Source organism: Lepidochelys kempii, chromosome 1 (genome assembly GCF_965140285.1).
Source record: "Lepidochelys kempii isolate rLepKem1 chromosome 1, rLepKem1.hap1, whole genome shotgun sequence".
Classification (NCBI taxonomy): Eukaryota; Metazoa; Chordata; order Testudines; family Cheloniidae; genus Lepidochelys; species Lepidochelys kempii.
In genome coordinates this window covers 48608192-48627357 of record NC_136380.1, presented here as the reverse complement: position 1 = coordinate 48627357, position 19166 = coordinate 48608192, and positions in this window count along the sequence as shown.

Here is a 19166-nt window from a genome sequence, read left to right as displayed (position 1 = left end):
CTCAACCCCACTGCCACCTCCAGAGCTTCAGGCTGGGGCTTCATTTATTTGCCATCCGCAGAGCTCTAAGTTGGGGCTTCAGCTCCTCACCACGGATCCCTCCTTCTCCACACAGAGGTATGCAATTAATGCATTAAAAAAATTAACATGTTGTTAATTTTGTTTTCAGTTAATCACAGTTAACGCCTGTGATTAATTGACAGTCTGTAAGCATGTAGGCTTTCGTGGCCACCCCTCGCTGCCAATCTCTGAGGGTGGCCACACCTTTTCACTGTCATGTATCTGGAAAAACAATCTGTACAGGGGGAAATTAGCTGTCTCTAGGGCTCAAACCCTCAGGCAAGGTAGAGCAGTGATCAGTTTAGGGGTCCAAGCCCTTAGGCAGGGCAGGGCACCAAGCAGTCTAAAGCTCCAACCCTCAAGCAGGGTAGCGCAGGTAAAGGTCTAGGAGCCCAGCCTTCAAGCAGGGGTGAGCGCTCAACACAGTTTCAGGGGCTCTGGCAAAGGGTGATTGCCCCAACACAGGCCAGGGGGCTCCAGTAAGTGTTGAGCGCCCAGCAAGCGCAGGTCTCCTGTCCTAAAGGTGGGGAGTACTACCATCCCAGGGGAAGGATGGCAGAGGGACATGAGCCCACCCAACTCCACCGTGTCCCAACCCAGGGCCCAAACAGCAGCAGCGTGGTCTGCCACTGGGTCAGCGGGGAATCCACCCGCAACACACTGACTGTGTCTGAGGTGGCACCACAGCCAGACAGTAGTCTGGTTCCCGTGGGCTGCTTCCTATCCTCCCCCTCAGGTGTACCTTCCAAGGGTCGTCCTCTGCCTCCTGAAGGTACACGGCAAGTGGCAGTCCCAGCAACTCTTCAGAATCCAGTGTGTCTGGCCGTACGGGTAGGTTGGGGTCCTCCTCGGGACAGCAAAAGTCCTCTATGGGTTCCTGCATCTGCAGCAGGAAGAACACATCTGTCTCCTTTGGCAGCTACCTCTCAACTGAACTACAGGGCCATTCTTTTATACTTTCTGTTCCTGTCCCACCCCTCTGCTTCCGGCATGGAGAGCGTGGCCTTCCTGGTCCCACCCACCAGGAGGCGTCTGGCTGCCCCTCGCTGCCAATCTCCGAGGGTGGCCACACTTCTTCGCTACACAGTCCCATTAAAAATGTGAATTATCATTGGGAATTATTTAAAAATGCTTTATTAGATGTCCTTCCCCCAAAACACACAAGTCCACAATCATAAAAGGCAGCTTGTTTGGTTAAAAAAAATGGTTAAGAGGGGAGGTAAAAGAAGCTAGTTATAATTATTAATTATTATCATAGCACCTAGGAGCCCTTGTCAGGGAGTAGGACCCCATTGTTGAGGCACTGTACAATCACAGAACAAAAAGTCTCTGTCCCCAGAACTTACAGTCTAAGTATAAGATAAGAGACAACAGACGGATATAGACGGGGAGAATACCAAGAAACAATAAAACAATATTGTTCAGCATGATAGGCAGTGATCTCAGAACACCAGCAGCCTAACATGGAAAAATGAAGAAGCTGATAGCAATAAGTACAAATCAGCAGTTAGGAAATGCAGACAACTGATAAGGAAAGCTAAAGATTTCTGTGAAAACAATCTATAGCCAGGAGGCTTAACAAAAGAAGGAATTCATTAAATCTTAGCAATGGTATAGGTCTCTAATACTAAACAAGGATGATAAAATTACCAATCATGAAGAAAAGGCAAGTATTCAGTAAATGTTTCTGTTCTGTATTCAGAAAGAAGCAGGATGACATATTCATCTCTTACAGTGATAATGAAATACTATCTATCCCATCAGTAACCAAGGAGGATGGTAAAGAGCAACTATTAAAGTTGACATTTTAAAATCTGCAGGGCTGGAAAACTTGCACTGAGGAGTATTAAAATAATTGACCAAGGAGCATTCTGAGCCATTAATCCTGATTTTTAACAAATCTTGGAATACTGGGGAACTTTCAAAGGACTGGAAAAAACCTAATGTTCTGCTAACCCTTAAAAATAATAAATGGATTAGTTCAACATCAATCCTTGAGGGGGAAAATTGCAGAAAGGTTGATATGGGATGCAATCAATAAAGAACTAAAAGATGGTAGCCTAATTAATGCCAGTTAGCATAGGCTTTATGTAAAATAGGTCTTGTCAAAATACAATATCATTATTTGATTATATTACAAATTTGGTTAATACAGGTAACTGTATTGACCTAACATAGATAGACTTCTGCAAGGCATTTGACTTAGTCCCACATGACATTCTTATAAAAAATGTGCACTATATAAGATCAATATAGCCCATATTAAATGGATTAAAAACTAGTTAACTGATAGATCTCAAAAAATAATTGTAAATGGGAACTCATCATCCAATCCAGGTATTTCTAGTGTGGTCCTACAGTGATCTGTTCTTGGCCCAATGGTATTCAGTATCTTTATCAATGAATGGAAGAAAACAAAATCATTGATAAAGTTTGCAGATGACACAAAATTGTTGAAATGGTAAATAAATCTGGGGAATACATTTACAGACCTGGATTTCTTGGTAAGATGGTTTTATTTCCATAACATGGACTTTATATCTAGAGCCAGCTGAAAATTATACAATGAAACAGAAAACTTCCATCAGAAAATACAGATTTGCAAAATCTAAACATTTCACAGAAATAAATCAATTGTCAAAATCTTTGATGAAAAGTTATCAAAATGCAGTGCTCTGATAAGATTAAAACACTTTATTTAGATAAGGTGATTTTGATATTTCTAAAACAAATTTTTTTGGAAATATCATTTAGCAGAAAATTTCAACTTTTCATTCCAATTTGGGATGAAAGGATGTTTTGAAATGTCAGAATTTCCCATTAAAAGGAAATTCCAAGTTTCAACCAGCTCTAGTTTAACATAGCCAAATGCAAGATCAGACACTTAGGAACAAAGAAAGTAGGTCACATAAGTATGGGGACTATATCCTGAAAAGCAGAGACTGTAAAAAAAACATAGGAGTCACAGTAGATAACCATTTGACCACAAGCTTCCACTGCGATGATTAGATCAGAGGAGGAATGCAATCCTTGGATATATAAACAAGGGAACATAGAATAGGATTAGGAAGATGATATCGCCTCTGTATAAAGTATGAGTGAGACCATTACTGGAATACTGTGTCCAGTTCTGGTGTCAGCACTTTAAAAAAAAGAGGTTGAAAAATTGGAAAGGTTTCAGAAGACAGCTAGCTACAAGAATGATTTAAGGTCTAGAAAGGTGGTGACTTGATCACAGTCTACAAGTACCTATATGGGGAAAAGATTTGATAGTAGATGTTCTCTTTAATATATCAGAAAAAAGCATAGCAAGAATCACTGGTTGGAAGCTGAAGCTAGACAAATTCCAATCAGCCATATGTTTTAAACAGTGAGGGTAATTAACCAACCACTGGAAAAAACTTACTTGAGAATGGGTGGATTTTCCATCATTTGCAGTCTTTAAATCAAGAGTGGATATCTTTCTAAAAGATATGATATAGCTCATATAGAATCTATGGATTTTATGCATAATTATGGAAGCTATGGAGGTTTGTTGCCTGTGTAATGCAGGAGATCAGACTAGGGGTATGTCTACACTGCAACTGGGAGCGTGCTGCCAAGCCTGGGTAGACAGATATGCACTAGCGCTGCTCAGGCTAGCATGCTAAAAATAGCAGTATGGACACTGCAGCATGGGTGTCAGCTTAGGCAGTATAGACCTACCCTAGATGATCACAGTGGCCCCTTCTGGCCTAAAAAATCTACAGATTTATGAATCTCTAGGTTACAGGATAATTAGCATTTTATTTGACACCTCTCACCCAAAGCCTGTCCAAAACTATTTGTATATAAGAGGCCTAATTTACAATTTATTTGTTTACATAATATCTTTGAACCAAAATTCTAGGGAAGAACTACAGGACACAGGAAACAAAGTAAAAAAATACATAAAACTGTAACAATGATAAACGATAAATACAAACAGATCAACAACTGGTGGTATTAAAGAGTGAAGTGACTCTGTAAAAATGTCACCATGGGGCTCTGTATTTATTGTCTTTCCAAGACTATATCTAGTTTACAAATAAAGCCCCCTGCCCCATCCTGTAGAAATTTCCACAACTGCAAAACTTTACTCATATGAGTAGACCTATTATCTGTAATGGGATTAGTTGTGGGAATAAAGTTATACATGTGCTGAAGTGTTTGCAGGATTAGAGACAAAAATCTGATTTTTAAAAAACTGCCTAACCTGGAATCTCTCAGACCTGAGATCTGGAAGTCAGGCTGAGCTCTTTCCTTGTCATGAATATCATTAGCAATAAATGCCCTAATCCGCTAAGATACTTCATGCAGGTGGAGGAGGCATAGTGGGGTTCAGGGGTTGGGAGTTAGGGGTCTGTCCCAACAGAGCAACATGCAGGATCAGGGCCAAAGTTTATGCAGGCCAAATTATGCACTCAGATACATCTGTGCAGCCTCATTTCTTCTTATTGTTCTTTCAGTTACACAGGACTGGCAGGAACCTGCTGGGTCATTGAGTTGTGTCCCCTGCTATCACAGGTAACCCTACCATATAATCCCATTCATAAATGTATCAACTTCATCATAAAATTGGTTAGGTTGTTTACTCCCACTACCACCAGTGGAAGGCTGTTCCAGAATCTCACTCCTCTGATGGTTAGAAATCTAATTTCTAGCCTAAATTTATTCATGGCTAGTTTATACCCCTTTGTTCTTGTGCCACCATTATCCTATAGTTTAAATAGCTCTTCTCCCTCCCTTGTGTATTCCTCTGACATACTTATAGACAACAATCCTATCTCCACTCAGCCTTCATTTTGCTAGGCTACACAAACTAAGCTCTTAGTCTCTTATAAAATAGGCTCTCCATTCCCCCTGATCATCCCAATAGCTCTTTTCTGAATCTATTCCTGTTTGAATTCTTCTTTCTTGAATATGGGTTACCAGAATTGTACACATTCCAGAGAACATGTTACTAATGTCCTGTACAATGGGATTAATACTTCCCTATCTCTACTGGAAATATCTTGCCTGATACATCTTCAGGATTGCACTTGCTTTTATTAGGGCTACATTACACTGGTGGCTCTTAATCAGTTAAAATATCCAGTTCTTTTCCCTCCTCTCTCATATCCAACTAAACCCCCAATTTTTATATCAGGAATTCTTGTTATTTGTCCCCAGGTGCATGATCTCATCCCATTTATATTACTTAAGTCCTCTAGGTCATCTAATTCTTGCTCTATAATATTCTGAGCTTCCTCTGTATTTACGATGCCTCCCAATTATGTGTCATCAGCAAATTTCATTTGTACCCTCCTACCTTTTGTGCCAAGATCGTTAATGAAAATATTAAATAAAATCAGTCCCAAGACTGATCCTTGACACTAGTAACTTCCTTCCAGCCCAATAGTTCTCCTGTGAGCACAACCCATTGTTCTTTTTCCTTTAGCCAGTTCCTTCTCACCTTACTATTCCTGTACTAATCCCACCTTAACTAATAATTTACCTTGTGGTCCTATGTCAAACGCTCTACTGAAGTCGAGATAGATTAGATCTACTGCATTTCCCTTGTCTAAGAAATCAGTTATCTTATAAAAGAAAGATCAGGATAGTCTGGCATGATCTACTTTTGGTAGACCCATGTTTCATTTTATTCCATTTCCCATTTACTTTTATGTCTTTAATGATTCTTTCCTTCAAAATTTAGTCTAAACTCTTGCATACTATTAAAGTCAGATTAACAGGTCTGTAGTGGCCCAGATTGCTTTTTTCCCCTCCTTTTTTAAATATAGGTACTACATTTGCTTTTCTCCAGTCATAGGCTACTACCCCTAATTTGAAAGATTTATTACAAATACTTGCAATTTTATATGCCAGTTCTTTCAGTATTCTGGGAAGCAGTTACACTTGTGCAAGGCCCATAGTGAGGCTACAGGGTTGGCAGTTGGTGGGGGCGGAATCCTTTTTTCTTATAAACTGACCAATTTGACCTGGAAGTTATTGAGAGATGATAAATTTAGAGCTCTAGTAGGCAGTTTCAAATAACCTCTTTTCAGGATAGAGCCACACTTCAAGAAGAAGAAAATTGACATAGTAGATTTAGGTTATATTGATAGATTGATTAGATAAAATAAGATAGCATTAGATACATAGAAAGAGGGAGATTTGGAGATGAACTGAAAAGGAAGGTTTCAGAGTAGCAGCCGTGTTAGTCTGTATTCGCAAAAAGAAAAGGAGTACTTGTGGCACCTTAGAGACTAACAAATTTATTTGAGCATAAGCTTTCGTGAGCTACAGCTCAGGCATCCGATGAAGTGAGCTGTAGCTCACGAAAGCTTATGCTCATATAAATTTGTTAGTCTCTAAGGTGCCACAAGTACTCCTTTTCTTTTTGAAAAGGAAGGGAATCATTTTAAAAATGGGGAAAAAAAGAGTTCTAATGGTTGGAGTAGAAGAAAAAAATGATATTTAGAAATGTCAGTAGCAGAATAAATGTTGGTAAAAAGATTGGGGAAAGATGAATGAACAGATTGAACAGAAAGAAAGGGAGTAACAACATGAAGTCCTAGGAAATAGCTTGATTTAGAGTAGAATTAATGCTATGGTATTTTTTGAGTTGCTTATCAGAAAAGAGAAATTGTCCAAAGAAAACACTAAGTTTCCCAGCAGTGACGAATGGAAAGATGGGAATATAATCAATTATGAGAAAAATGGACAATAGAAAAGAGGAAAAACAATTGGTGAGGTGATAAGATTCAGAAGAAAGAAAAGGAGGACTTGTGGCATCTTAGAGACTAACAAATTTATTTGAGCATAAGCTTTCGTGAGCTAACAAATTTATTTGAGCATAAGCTTTCGTGAGCTAACAAATTTATTTGAGCATAAGCTTTCGTGAGCTACAGCTCACTTTGCTTTCATGAGCTACAGCAAAGTGAGCTGTAGCTCACGAAAGCTTATGCTCAAATAAATTTGTTAGTCTCTAAGGTGCCACAAGTACTCCTTTTTTTTTTGTGGATACAGACTAACATGGCTGCTACTCTGAAACCAAAGATTCAGAAGAGAAACTCCAGGCTGACTTGAGTTCTTTTTGTGAAAGTTAGCAATAGAGGTGGTATCCAAATTGCACTTTGATTATTTATTAATTATTAGTATTTGTTTTGCAGTAATGCCTAAAAATGCCAGTTATAGACCGGAACCCCATTGTGCTAGGCACTATACAAATACATAACAAAAAAACAAAAAAAGAGACATTCCCTGTTCCAGGAAGCTTACAGTCTAAGGCCCCAGTCCTGCAAACACTTATACATGGGCTAAACTTTACTACTGAGAGTAGCTCCATTGAAATCAATGTGCCTCCTCACAGTAGTAAAGTTAAGGACATGTATAATTGCTTGAAGGATTGGGGCCTAACTATAAGACAGAGGGATACAAACAAACGGACAGTGAGAAAACACATGCATGGAATCTTGCAACCTTAACTATAGCTCCACAAAACACAGCAGTGAGTGAAATGCAACCTCCTTAGACGGCAAGGTTGCAACCAGGTGCATAGCACAACAAAAAAGGGAAAGGGCCAGCCGCCAGGAGAATTTCAGTCGCGCACTCAGGAGCAATCTCCTATTCTTTTCTATTTAGGTTCTTATACCTCCCTCATCACTGTACTATCTCAATACCCTACAGTAGTGCATAAACATGATTATTGTCTGTCATGTGTGGTTTGTTCTCTCTCTCATCTTCTCACTAGAGGGAGAATTCTGTCTGCAGTGTAGTGTTTTCTTTTGGTTGGCTTTTACTTTTGTTTTTTAAATTTATACACTGCTATGTGTTTATATTAGAGAAGGAAAGGCTGAAGATGTGCATGACTGGAAAAGTTTGCCCACCACTGCCTTGGATGCTAAATTTAGGAAGCTGCAAACAATGAGACAACAGAGGACTGTGAGGTGTGGGGAGTAGGAGGGAGAACTTGATGGGATGCAGGAGGAGACTCAGTTGGGACGGTAAAGCAGGGTGCAAGAGGAGACTGGGGGAGAAGGGAGTGTGAAGAGTAGGAAGAATGGGCTGCAGAAGGAAACTGGAGGGAAGAAACTGAAGTGGAACAGGGAGGCCGTGCAGGGGGATGTGGGAGTACAGGAGGAGGCTGAAGGAGTGAAGGGGAATGAATGCACAAGAAAAGGTTGTTGGAGGATAGGAGGTTAGGAAGATTCAGTGGAATGTGAAGGAGCAAGAGGAAACTTAGGGAATACACTTTAAGGCTGAAGATCTAGAAATCTGGAGATTTTGTACTAATGATTTACTCGTGTAATTTGCATATATCATGAGTAATTCATCCTCCTTTCCCTTTAAAATGTACTTAGTGGTTTGAATGGCTGTTGCCATCCCCATCCCCATCCCCCCTTCTAACCTTGCAGCTCCTGCTCCCGGATAAAATAAGCAACTTTGACTGCACCCCAGGAACTTGTATGGGGATTTATACATTTTTGTTTGTTTTAGATGAATCGTGTTCAGGGATTGAGGATGTCCTGTCTCGGTCCTAATTAGCTCAGTTTTAAGTAGGAATTTGACAAGCTTCTCAGATTTGGAATTTGATCCCAGTTGTCCAGCTGAGAAGCCTAGCAGGAAATGGAATAGGGAGGTGGCACCCTCACGGATGCCCTCTATCAGGAGGGGTGACCCAGGAGACAGTGTTGGCTGCACGTGTGCTCTTAGTAAAAGTGCGGAAGCATCTTTAGGGCCATATTTTCAAAACCACATGTAGTTTGCAATGCTACCATGCCGAGTATTGTGGGCATCTTTCAGAGTGACTATTGAAAATAAGAAGTTATATTTACTCTGTGCCTACACAAAGTACTTGACTTTTAAAAGCTCAGGAGCCCAGTGCTGCACAAACAAATGTCATGCAAATCATGTATTTCTGTGCTCAAACCACCAATGAGATATCTAGTTGACTACATGTTCAAATATTCAGTTAATTAGTTAATGTCTGTATTGTGAACAGACACTTAGCACTCATAGCATTCTGTATTATTCACAAATCTCACTAATTGCATGTGAATATTAGATGTAATGTGGTATATGCACTTTTGTATGTGGTCTAGGGCTTTTGAGTTTTAAAAATCAGGCATTTTATGTCTATTTAGAACAAAAAGGACCTCATTCTTTTTGAGGTCTTGTCTGAAAGAAACACATAATAAACTGCATGGTACGCAATTAAGCTCTCTTAGAAAATTTAAGGATGAGTCAACTCTAAAGGGATCTGAATCTATGGTGCCAGGGAGTCTAGATATTTAACAGCTGAACCCCAGACAGATAAATTAATCAGTTATTTTTCTCCCCCAAACACTGAAAGTAAAAGTTTTTACGTTAGATTATGGACTGTTCAGTGGAGAGACTGCATCTTTTAAGCATATTTATGGCCATAAGTATTTATTGTAGCATTAATAATACAAATTATTTTTTCCATTTGCTTTATCTTGTTTGCACATTATTCTGCTTTCTGAAACCATAATCACAGAATCATAGAATATCAGAGTTGGAAGGGACCTCAGGAGGTCATCTAGTCCAACCCCGTGCCCAGAGCAGGACCAATCCCCAACTAAATCATCCCAACCAGGGCTTTGTCAAGCCTGACCTTAAAAACTTATAAGGAAGGGGATTCCACCACCTCCCTAGGTAACGCATTCCAGTGTTTCACCACCCTCCTAGTGAAAAAGTTTTTCCTAATATCCAACCTAAATCTCCCCCACTGCAACTTGAGACCATTACTCCTTGTCCTGTCATTGGCTATCACTGAGAATAGTCTAGATCCATCCTCTTTGGATCCACCTTTCAGGTAGTTAAAAGCAGCTATCAAATCCCCCCTCATTCTTCTCTTCCGTAGACTAAACATCCCCAGTTCCCTCAGCCTCTCCTCATAAGTCATGTGTTCCAGCCCCCTAATAATTTTTGTTGCCGTTCGCTGGACTCTCTCCAATTTCTCCACATATTTCTTGTAGTGTGTGGCCCAAAACTGGACACAGTACTCCAGATGAGGCCTCACCAATGTTGAATAGAGGGGAACAATCACATCCCTCCATCTGCTGGCAATGCCCCTACTTATACACCCCAAAATGCCATTGGCCTTCTTGGCAACAAGGGCACACTGTTGACTCATATCCAGCTTCTCGTCCACTGTCACCCCTAGGTCCTTCTCTCCAGAACTGCTGCCTAGCCATTTGGTCCCTAGTCTGTAGCGGTGCATGGGATTCTTCCGTCCTAAGTGCAGGACTCTGCACTTGTCCTTGTTGAACCTCATCAGATTTCTTTTGGCCAAATCCTCCAATTTGTCTAGGTCCCTCTGTATCCTATCCCTACCCTCCAGCGTATCTACCACTCCTCCCAGTTTAGTGTCATCCGCAAACTTGCTGAGGGTGCAATCCACACCATCCTCCAGATCATTTATGAAGATATTGAACAAAACTGGCCCCAGGACCGACCCTTGGGCCACCCCACTTGATACCGGCTGCCAACTAGACATGGAGCCATTGATCACTACCCGTTGAGCCCAACAATCTAGCCAGCTTTCTACCCACCTTATAGTGCATTCATCCAGCCCATACTTCCTTAACTTGCTGACAAGAATACTGTGGGAGACCGTATCAAAAGCTTTGCTAAAGTCAAGGAATAATGCGTCCACTGCTTTCCCTTCATCCACAGAACCAGTAATCTCATCATAGAAGGCAATTAGATTAGTCAGGCATAACTTTCCCTTGGTGAATCCATGCTGACCATTCCTGATCACTTTCCTCTCCTCTAAGTGCTTCAGAATTGATTCCTTGAGGACCTGCTCCATGATTTTTCCGGGGACTGAGGTGAGGCTGACTGGCCTGTAGTTCCCAGAATCCTCCTTCTTCCCTTTTTTAAAGATTGGCACTACATTAGCCTTTTTCCAGTCGTCCAGGACTTCCCCCGATTGCCATGAGTTTTCAAAGATAATGGCCAATGGCTCTGCAATCACATCCGGCCAATTCCTTTAGCACTCTTGGATGCAACGTATCTGGCCCCATGGACTTGTGCACGTCCAGCTTTTCTAAATAGTCCCGAACCACTTCTTTCTTCACAGAGGGCTGGCCACCTCCTCCCCATGCTGTGCTGCCCAGTGCAGTAGTCTGGGAGCTGACCTTCTTCGTGAAGACAGAGGCAAAAAAAGCATTTAGTACATTAGCTTTTTCCACATCCTCTGTCACTAGGTTGCCTCCCTCATTCAGTAAGGGGCCCACACATTCCTTGGCTTTCTTCTTGTTGCCAACATACCTGAAGAAACCCTTCTTGTTACTCTTAACATCTCTCGCTAGCGGCAGCTCCAGGTGTGATTTAGCCTTCCTGATTTCATTCCTACACACCCGAGCAATATTTTTATACTCATCCCTGGTCATTTGTCCAATCTTTCACTTCTTGTAAGCCTCTTTTTTGTGTTTAAGATCAGCAAGGATTTCACTGTTAAGCCAAGCTGGTCGCCTGACATATTTACTATTCTTTCTACACATTGGGATGGTTTGTCCCTGTAACCACAATAAGGATTCTTTAAAATACAGCCAGCTCTCCTGGACTCCTTTCCCCCTCATGTTATTCTCCCAGGGGATCCTGCCCATCAGTTCCCAGAGGGAGTCAATGTCTGCTTTTCTGAAGTCCAGGGTCTGTATTCTGCTGCTTTCCCTTTCTTTCTTGTGTAAGCAGTGTCAGGATGAGCTCCACCCTCACATCTGGTGGTGAGGTGTGGCAAGTTGTGGAAAAGAACTTCAGGGACCGATCTCATTTGCATAGGCACACCCACCACGCCTAGAATGAGACCATAGCTGCCCAAATGGTCACTTTGGCTGCTGTGGGATCCCCAGTGTCTCTGTTATTGGGGCAGGAAGAATAAATTGTTATTACCCTGATTATGGGAACTATGCTTGGAACTGTACGTGGCCTTTTGTTACGATGGAGGGATTCACCATCATCTAAGTAGCACTTGCTAGGCAAGGGTCATGGGTTCCAAAACTGTGTGAATGGAGAGAGGCTGGGGACAAGTATTAATACTTGGTGGCATGGGCCCCTTGGTGAGGGCCTTACATGCTGATTGCACTTTCTTCACTGTGGAATATCAGAGCTAATTTTGATTTCATTAGAAGTCTAGTTATAGGCTGCTGAGCTCACTTTGGGCTGACAGTGCACCAGCACTGGGGCTCCCCTACTATAAGCTGAATTCACCTAAGAGCTGAAATCACTGAGTGTTGTGTTAAGTAGTGGGGGAGCCTGAAGATATATTGTGGAGCAGTTCGATGCGGCGCAGTGTGTGGATGGTGTTAGGGGGCTTATTCCTTCACCCACTTACTTCCCTGGTCCTTCTCGCATGAACAGAGAGCAACAATACCTGAAGTCCAAAGGTGCAAACAATTCGATGTTTATTGGGGTGAACTTCCAGCAAGCATGATTCCAGTTTCCTTCCTTAGTATCCTCCTTCCCAGCTCTGACACCACAAAGCCTTACACCTGTGTCCCTGTTCCCATTCCTGCCCTTAGCCAAACATGATTCCAACTTCCTTACTCCCATTCCCTGTTCCCATTTCCCCCTTTAGCAAAACATGATTCCAATTTTCTTACCCCCATTCCCTGTTCCCATCTCCCCCTTTAGCAAAACATGATTCCAATTTTCTTACCCCCATTCCCTGTTCCCATCTCCCCCTTTAGCAAAACATGATTCCAATTTTCTTACCCCCATTCCCTGTTCCCATCTCACACACCCACATGCCCACCCACACCCCGTCACTTCCTCATTGACTACAGATTATATAGTAAAACTTGAGTTCTGCTTAGCTATACCTTAACCAATCATTTTCCTGAAATTTAACTAACCAATCCTAACATATTGTAACATGATTATGTAACCAATTATATCCCACCACCTCAATTAGTTTACACCCAGCAAAATTAATTATACAGCAGACAGGAACAATCACAGAACCAGACAGAGATTATACAGACAAACAACAGCAAAGTGGGAACTATAATGACAAAACAATACAGAAGTGAGGATTTCACATCCCAGCTATTGATAAGTGAGTTCTTGCCAGACAGGATGCTATCAAACTAAGTTTCCTTTTACATTTTCTAGGCACTTCCCTTTCTCTGGAGGTGATAGGAATACAATCCTGTCCTGATAGTGCCTAACAGCCCAATAGCACCTTATTTCAATGTGACTAGTTTGGAATGTGAGGATGTGACCGTTCGCTTCCCAGCTTATGGCTGCCTCTGCTGCTTAGCCAAAGGCCTTAGCCTAAGAACAGGGCCTCAGACTGTCACAGTAAGAGAAGGCCCTTACACCAGCAGACGGTGATTTTGATTCTTTCTTTTATACCTCTATCACTAGCCAAGTGATAAGAATACACCTAAATTCTTAGAGTACAGGCCTTTGCAGACAGCCCTGAATCTCTATATCCTAACACTCCACCCCTTTTTTTTTCTTTTTCTTTTGGGATCCTCCTGCCCAGGTATCCCTGGAAAAGCATAGGACATATGGCGACACATTTCCTGATAGGGCCAGGCATCAAGGTGGAAGGTGTCGATATTCCATTTGTCCCACTGCCCCTTGTGTAGTATAGTGCCCTGCACCTTCTCTCATACGGGCATACCACACCTATTCCAATTAGTGTTCCAGACTTCCCATTAGAGTGGGCCTGAGAAGGTTGGGTCCGGGTTGTCTAGTACACTGCAGGGTTTGGAGGGCTTATTACATTCCTAATAGGTTATCTCCCTATGCAACGTAACACAAGTACAGTTAACAATACAAAATCCACAGCAACACCGAGTCCTGACCACTGCAGTATGGTCCAACATCCGAGACACCCCCAAAATACTGCCTCTCCTCCTTCGATGGGGTCACGATCTTGTGTCCAGTTGCTGGCAGTTGCAACAAGCTGCTCCTTCAAGTTTTGTATGCTTTTGTCCATATCACAAGTCCATTGAATGTTCACAGAGAAATGGGATATTGTCCAAACCAGCTTGACCACTTGGTATGGAATCAGGCAGTAAGCCCTGGCTTATTCACAGCAATAAGATTCACAGATCCATTTGTGCACCAAAGTCCATATAGCAGCATGTAGATGGGTATAGTTTGGTTATGGGCTGGTGTAATTGTGCCCCCAGTAATATGTACATTCCCAGCAAAACACCTTATACACAGTACACCCAATTGTCCACCCCTTGCATAGGCCATTGATCCTGCTCCTCTATAGTCATAGGAGAGGGGCACATCCAAACATCTTCTATTGATTTACACTATTTTACACACACCTCCATTAACTCCCAGTGAGCTCCTCCCCTTTTCATTATTTCCATAGGGCTTGTGGGGGCCACCTTAGTTGCCATTCCATTTCCAGGTACCACGGTAGCTATTACACAGGTGCTGGCCTCCTAGTTGAGAATTTGCATTCCCATACACATCTTCCCCCCCCCAAGGCCAGCCTTTGGAAGCCACCCCCCACCCACATCATGAGGTTTTCTGTTCATTAAAACACAACAATGCTAGCAACAAGACAAACACCACAGACAAACAACACAAAACATAGATCCATGGTATTCTGGGTTATTTTTCCCGCTGGCGCCAGCTTGCTTGTAGAGTGTCTGAAAAACAAAAGAAACAATTTCCTTCCCCATGGTGGGGACAGATTATTGCTTAATAATAACACCACTTTCTTTTACAAATGTCCTTGCTACTTGGAGGAAAAAGAGAAGAATTACCTCCAGACTGTCCTTATTTTGTTCTATAGTCAGGCTAGTGAATTACCCCACTCACTGGTCATTTATGAAATTCATGAGATGGTGTACCTCAGTTTCCCCTCTTGTACAACAGACCAAGTTTGCAATAGTTTCTCTGCTGTACCAAGCTTTAAGTTTATTCTCAGGTAATAGCTGAGACACAGCTTCAGATTTTAGCACTGTACACACACACACACACACACACCCCTTAAGGTTAACCTGTCCCCCTTATTTTCAGGCTTGATTTGTTTTTTTCACCTCCCTTTCCTGAAGGGCCATAATCTGAGTCTTCTAGTAGCTTGTTTGCTGACTGGATGTATTCATTATTTGCAGCTCCTTTGTGCCCATCAGCTAGGTAATTTGCATTTACACACAGAGGCTTACTAGCTTGCTTTTGGATCCAAAGCTGTTAGCAGCTCAGACACTGTCTTAAAAGGGAAGCATTTTACTTCCACCAGAGTTCTGATTACTTTCCACTTTCATCTCCTGCTCCAAAACACAGCGATCTGAAAAAGAAAGCACAACCTATTGTGGCTCCTTTTGGAGCCCTATTAGGATTTTAATGAAGTACCATGTTTTATTTGCATTTCTTTTACTCCTTTTCCAATATACACTGCACATGTCCTGGGAAAATGCAAATTCCTTCCATATAGTTTAACCTCCATAACATCATATTAGCCAAATTAACTTTACACAAGGTATAACTGCCTCCCCCATGCCTACAGAGTTTTCATGCAGAACCCACCAAAGCAATAATCTGATCCCCCAGAGCCATCCCAAGGTTCAGTGTTCCCATCATTCCTCCCCTTTTCCTTTTCTTTTACCTGTGCACACATACACACAAAATTCTGTTTTGCCTAACATCCCTTGCACTGTAATTACTCTTTTTACATAACTGTACCCCGATTACACTTCCATCTTGTACAACTAGACACAACTAGGGGCAGCCAAGTTAAGTTCCAAAAGAAACCTCTTCCATCCTTTAGTGATTTTGATTACATTACCCAATAGTCAAATAATTTTGCTCCGATTCTCTCTCTGCCTGCTGCCTGCAGCAGTCCCTTATAGACCATTTCTGTGAGAAAAGGGCCCATTTTCCCTCAGAATAGCTATAAAGGCTTCTGGGGACAGAAGCGTAGTGGTGGTAGTAGCCACTCTACCTGACCCCCTTGGATAATTTAATTACCAAGCTTCCATTCAATGTGACTGCACAGAGTTGCACATACAGTTACATGTATATAACTGGGTTTTATCATTAAACAAAAACTTCCTTCTTGACATCTCACATACGTATCCAAAGTACCCTCCATTAAAACTTCAGAAAAACAAAAGAGTGTGGAAAGGCAGGTTACACTTTGAAACTTTTTTTTTTTTCCTCCACTCCCCCAGGACCAAGTCTCAGATCCAGTCTCTAAAGGTGGTCTGTTAACTCTGCTTTTGACCTTAAACCCTTTGTGCCAAATCATCTTCCACTATCCCTAACTAATTTACAACCCTTCAGCAGCCCTTGCTGAAGCAGCACCAAACTTGAAAGATTACTGGCAGCTTCCCATAATGCTGCCCTTACTTCAAACCTCTCAAGCAGACTGAAGTGCCTCTTTTCCCTGGGAGGCATTCAGTCCCCATGGGCAGGGACCTTCTTCCCCTACCCATATACCAAGGAGGGTGGGCTCCTCAGCCACCCCCATACCTCTGGGTCCCCTAACACTTCCTCCATTTCCTTTTTAATCTTATCCCAGGTTGACCCCTGTACCTGGTATGGGCCCTGGTCCTCCCTTATCCATTTATCCAAAAAATCCTTTACCCTGGCTTGCCAGAACCCGCAACTACCATCACGAGAGTTCGCGATACCCCCTCCAAGCAGCTGCGCGGACTGTTGGGGAGGGGGACTTACAGGCTGCCACTCACCTATCCAATGCGATGCATCCGAGTCACGGCACCAAGATGTTAGGGGGCTTATTCCTTCACCCACTTACTTCCCTGGTCCTTCTCGCATGAACAGAGAGCAACAATACCCGAAGTCCAAAGGTGCAAACAATTGGATGTTTATTGGGGTGAACTTCCAGCAAGCATGATTCCAGTTTCCTTCCTTAGTATCCTCCTTCCCAGCTCTGACACCACAAAGCCTTACAACTGTGTCCCTGTTCCCATTCCTGCCCTTAGCCAAACATGATTCCAACTTCCTTACTCCCATTCCCTGTTCCCATTTCCCCCTTTAGCAAAACATGATTCCAATTTTCTTACCCCCATTCCCTGTTCCCATCTCCCCTTTTAGCAAAACATGATTCCAATTTTCTTACCCCCATTCCCTGTTCCCATCTCCCCCTTTAGCAAAACATGATTCCAATTTTCTTACCCCCATTCCCTGTTCCCATCTCACACACCCACATGCCCACCCCCACCCACACCCCGTCACTTCCTCATTGACTACAGATTATATAGTAAAACTTGAGTTCTGCTTAGCTATACCTTAACCAATCATTTTCCTGAAATTTAACTAACCAATCCTAACATATTGTAACATGATTATGTAACCAATTATATCCCACCACCTCAATTAGTTTACACCCAGCAAAATTAATTATACAGCAGACAGGAACAATCACAGAACCAGACAGAGATTATACAGACAAACAACAGCAAAGTGGGAACTATAATGACAAAACAATACAGAAGTGAGGATTTCACATCCCAGCTATTGATAAGTGAGTTCTTGCCAGACAGGATGCTATCAAACTAAGTTTCCTTTTACATTTTCTAGGCACTTCCCTTTCTCTGGAGGTGATAGGAATACAATCCTGTCCTGATAGTGCCTAACAGCCCAATAGCACCTTATTTCAATGTGACTAGTTTGGAATGTGAGGATGTGACCGTTCGCTTCCCAGCTTATGGCTGCCTCTGCTGCTTAGCCAAAGGCCTTAGCCTAAGAACAGGGCCTCAGACTGTCACAGTAAGAGAAGGCCCTTACACCAGCAGACGGTGATTTTGATTCTTTCTTTTATACCTCTATCACTAGCCAAGTGATAAGAATACACCTAAATTCTTAGAGTACAGGCCTTTGCAGACAGCCCTGAATCTCTATATCCTAACACAAGCTGAATTCACCTAAGAGCTGAAATCACTGAGTGTTGTGTTAAGTAGTGGGGGAGCCTGAAGATATATTGTGGAGCAGTTCGATGCGGCGCAGTGTGTGGATGGCAGGAGCTGCTTGTGGGCCGTGGAGCTGAGTGAAGGAGTTCATGGGGTGGCTGGCGGAGCGGAGCGGAGCTGAGCGAAGGAGTTCGTGGGTCGGCTGGCAGAGCGGAGCGCAGCTGAGCGAAGGAGTTCGTGGGGTGGCTGGCGGAGCGGAGCGCAGCTGAGCGAAGGAGTTTGTGGGGCGGCTGGCGGAGTGGAGCGCCACTATGGAGCTATGGGGCGGTCAGCTTCAGATCACGTAAGGCGCCTCTTACCCCTGTCCCATTTCCACCCAGGTTGGGGGGTAAAGCTCCGCAGATAAACTTTCGAACTCTGGGGCTGCCCTGACCAGGGACAGAGACTTTTGGGGCATTGGACTTTTGGGACTTTGGGTGATTTGGGGTTGCTGGACTCAAGAACCAAAGGGAAAAGGGCATGCCCCAATTTGCCTGGGGTGGGTTTTTTTTGCTCATGGGTTGTGTTATGAATCCTGTTGGTGGTGTTTCCCCAACATAATGCCACATTGTTTCTCTCTGTTATTAAAAGACTTTTGCTACACTCAGACTATGTGCTTGTGAGAGGGGAAGTATTGCCTCTTGGAGGCGCCCAGCGTTTTTTTCTCATATTCAATATATCCATTGAATACTATACAGAATATTCCTTAACCCCCTCCCCCCCTAAAATTACTATATTAGCTCAAAACATGGCTACTGTAAACTACAGCATTTTGGACCATTTGTGTAGAGACATCAGTGTGTGTTTTTAAAACTTCACTGAAAATCCTTTCAATATACTTTAAGGATTTGCGCTAATCTGGGAAATCAGTAAACTCACATCTTGACTACAAGGAGCTGGACTTAGCCAGCAGACCCAGAAATATATATATTTAGATTCTGTAGGATTTTCCTGATTACTAAGCAGAAATTACAATTATAAATTGGTATGAAAAATATTCACCTATAAAGGTTAGCTTTTAGAACACTATTAATACAAAACTCACATTAAAAAAAACCCCTTACTTCTGTTACTAATCACACCTTGAAATTAGGGCTGTCAAGCGATTAAAAAAATTTAATCATGGCACTGTTAAACAATAATAGAATACCATTTATTTAAATATTTTGGGTGTTTTCTACATTTTCAAATATA